Source organism: Mustela nigripes, chromosome 3, assembly GCF_022355385.1.
Source record: "Mustela nigripes isolate SB6536 chromosome 3, MUSNIG.SB6536, whole genome shotgun sequence".
NCBI classification, from domain to species: domain Eukaryota; kingdom Metazoa; phylum Chordata; class Mammalia; order Carnivora; family Mustelidae; genus Mustela; species Mustela nigripes.
The window spans coordinates 110,359,784-110,363,661 of record NC_081559.1 but is presented as its reverse complement, the minus strand read 5'-3'; the positions used below and the strand labels follow the sequence as shown (position 1 = coordinate 110,363,661).

At 35.9% G+C, this 3,878-nt stretch overlaps 1 pseudogene; it reads right to left on the bottom strand.

Moving 5' to 3' along the window:
• Positions 1 to 892: 892 nt before the first annotated feature.
• LOC132014514 (protein lin-9 homolog) lies at positions 893 to 2,275 on the bottom strand (annotated as a pseudogene).
• Between the last annotated feature and the right edge of the window lie 1,603 nt (positions 2,276 to 3,878).

Here is a 3,878-nt window from a genome sequence, read left to right as displayed (position 1 = left end):
TAACAATTTAGCTAAGTGTAAACCCTGCACTTAAGTTCTATAGTGACATAGTACCAACAAAGAATATGGAAGCATTTTTAAACTATACAAAAATTTCAAATGGAAAATAATCTCATTTTAGTTTTTTGTTTGTTTGTTTACTTGTTTGTTTTTTGACATACAGATAACACAAGTAGGCAAAGAGGCAGTGGGGGAGGGGGGAAGCAGGATCCCTGATGAGAACAATTTTAATGTAGTTTGACTTTATAATATCCTATATTAAAACAAAGAAAATCCCAAATACACACTTTTTACAAGATTAACATTTCAGGCAGGGTTTTTTTTTTCTTTAAAAAACCAAGAAAACAACAAAAAAACCCCACAACCAAATATAAACCTTGTTTTCTGCATTTCACAGCACTGGTTATTACATGTGTTTTTCCTATAAAATCTTTTGACTTATAAAATGTGCACGTTTGGATTTTAACCAGTCATCCGGTTCAAAAGTTGTGCAAATAAACAAAATGTGAAAATAATGTGTTACCAGTCTTTTTAAATAAGTCTCATAACAATCGTACCTTTTGCCGTGAATTGATGGGAAAACTCAGGCTAAATCCACTTGCAGAAATGCAGTGCTTTGCAAGTAATTAATTTTTCTCCTGCTCCTTTCTTTTCTTTCAACAGACAAAAAAACCAAGGTTTGTTTTATAAATTATGATAAATTAAAATATTTATGATTATAATATGATCTCTAGAGCAACATCACCAGCAGATATCCATTTCACATACTTGTCAAAGCTGCATCTCCCTTGGCTGTTCTGATTGATTCCTCCACAAGTAACTTCCTGCCTCTGGAGGGTGCTTTTTTCCAGAGCCTGCAGGTAGAGGAGCTGACCTGCTGGCACTAAAACCCTTAGGACATAGCTCCCCACAGGAGGCTCTTGTCTGGGCTTGTAGACCCCAGAAACGGCTGTCTGCGCCTGTCATCTGTGGGTTCGTCCTTAGGCTGCCGGCCCTGGTCTGGATGGAGCAGGCTCATAGCAGTGCTGCACTTCATGCAAACTTTGTCGAGGTCCTTGTTGAGTTGCTCAAGCTCCAGAATGATGGTTGCATAATTCTGCCGAAATTCAATGCCAATGGGCATGCAATAGGATTTCAATTTTTTTGCTTCTGTGTTCATTGCTCTTAATTTTTTGATATGTCCCTTTTTAATCATGAGAACTTTTGACAAAGTGTTCACTTGGATGAGGAATTGTACTGGAAAATGACCTAGCATTTCAGTGTCAGAGCCAGGAATCTTACTTCTCCAAGGTGACTGTGCTAGTACAGGATCATTATCCCTAATTGGTGACTGGAGGGGAGGAATGCAATGTAACCATGGTGGAGTCATAAAGAATCAAGAAGGCCCCTGATTTTGTCAAAGACAGCAACTGGCATCGTCTCATGCAGCTCATTACTAAGAACTTCATAGTCAGGTATGGTATGGTTGCCAAGCCCTACCTATCAAAAGTTACTCTATAAGGAGGATTAAAAGTATCCACAGCAACTATGAAGAGACCATCATGAACACCACGTAATCGAACTATAACTTTGGTTCCAATAAACAGGGGCAAAGGAATTTCATCTGGGAGATCTTCGAACTGGGAACCATCTGCAACTTGCCTTTTTTGTAAGAGTCATATTTTCTGTCGTTTCTGTTTTAACGCTGGTCTCTCTTCCTCAAAACATGAACAAGAAAGTCTCCATGTTTTCCCATAAGTCACCTGATTATTCCCCATTCTACCCTTGTAACTTTCTTGTTTTTAAATTAGGAAAGGATTCCTTCAGAAAGACACAGAAGTCATCATAGCCTTCAAACAGTTGTTTATCTATAGTTGAATAGAACCATTCATATATGCACCATTTATGTGCTTTGGGAAGCTTGAGTTGGTTATGTAATTGGAAACCAATCTTCTGTGAGGCTTTCTTATCTGGTGTGATTGTCCACTGTAAAGTTTGGTGGGACCATTGCAACTTTCCTGTTTCTTTTGGGTTACCATTTTTTATCTGTCTGTCATTTTCATTGGAAAAGAGTCAACCTCATTTTGAATTTCTGAAAGGCATCTCCACAGCGCCACAGCGGAGCCCATATGCCTGCTTTCCAAACAGGTGGGTTTTTTGTTTTGTTTTCTTTTTGTTTTGTAAAGAGCTATACTTTTCATTCCATGTGTTAGATAAGCTTCCCTTTTTTAAACTGACAAGGGCTTTTTGCTGAAGAGTTTTTGTCAGGCATCTGGTTAAGCTGCACCATCTGGAATGAGCCACCTCCATATACATTTTGATACCAGCTTGTTGATCTCTACAAAGCAAACAAGCAAATAAACAAAATAACTTGCTTGGAATCTTAAATATTTTTTATTATTATGTTCAATTCTCCAACATTGTACATCATTAATTTTTGATGTAGTTTCAATGATTCATTAGTTGCCTATAACATCCAGTGCTCATCACCACACATGCCCTCCTTACTACCCATCACCTGGTTACCTCCTCCTGCCCCACTTCTGTAACCCTCAGTCTGTATCCCAGAGTCCAGAGTCTCTCATTGTTTGTCTCCTTCTCTCATTTCTTCCCACTTAGTTTTCCCTCCCTTCCCCTATGGTCCTCCATTCTATTCCTTACGTTCCATATATGAGTTAAACCATCTGATAATTGTCTTTCTCTGCTTGACTTTTTTCACTTACCTTGCTTGGATTTTTAATTAGAAGTGAATTGAAAGTTTAAATAAATCTGAGGAGAAATGATATATTAAGCATTTTAACTCAATTTATGAGTACAGTACATTTCTCCACTTATCTATGCCTTTGATGTCAATGTTTTCAGTGTTTTATTATATAAATCTTAAGTATATTGTGCAAATGTATTTAAGTGTGAATAATATTCTAAATTTTTTTGCTACAAATGTACTTGGTACTATTTCAGTTTCTAATTACAGTTACGTAAATGTGAAATAAGATGGATTTTTTCCATACTTCTATTATACCTCATTATATCAGAATTCATTTATGGGCACTAGTAGGTTTTCTTGTAGATTTTTTAAGCTATTTCTATGTAGAACATCATGTTGTGAGTTAAGTCACTTTTACTTTTCCCTTTTTCTTTCTTTCTTTCTTTCTTTCCTTCTTTCTTTCTCTCTCTTTCTTTCACTCTTTCCATCCTTCCTTCTTTTCTTCCTACCTTCTTTCTTTCACTTCCTTTTTTGCCCTATTGCACTGGCTAGGGCCACCATTGTGATTTTCATTAGGAACAGTGAGAGAACACTGCTTTTCATCCTGATATAAGAGGGAAGCATTTATTCATTTGTCATGAAGCATGATTTAGCTGTAGTTTTGTTGCTGCTTTTTTTTTTTCTTTTGCAGATGTTCATCATCAGGTTGAGAAAGTTTCCTTTTATTATTAGTTTGTGAAGGCATTTTTGTCATAAAGGAATTACTGAATTATGTCAGAGGTATTGTCTGTTTCTATTGAGGTGGCTGTATTTTTTTTCTTCATCTTCTTAAATGGCAAAGTAAACTGATTTGTTTTCATATGTGAAAATGCGTTCCTGCATGCCCGAGATAATGCCCTGATGTATTATACATTTCTGGATTCTATCTGTAGTATTTTTTGAGTATTTTTATGTCTCTATTCATGAAGGATGTGTTCTTTACCTTCTACTCTAGAGGCTTCTATACTGTTAATGTTTTCTTCAGTAAAATTTACTAGTGATGTATCTGGGCTTGAAATTTTTTTTGTTGCATGTTTTGGTTTTTGGTTGTTGGTGGTGGAAAGCTATTGACTTAAAATTCAATTTCCTTAATAAGTATAGTATCACATTATAATGAATTCTATAAATATAGAATTGTATTCTATATATAGAA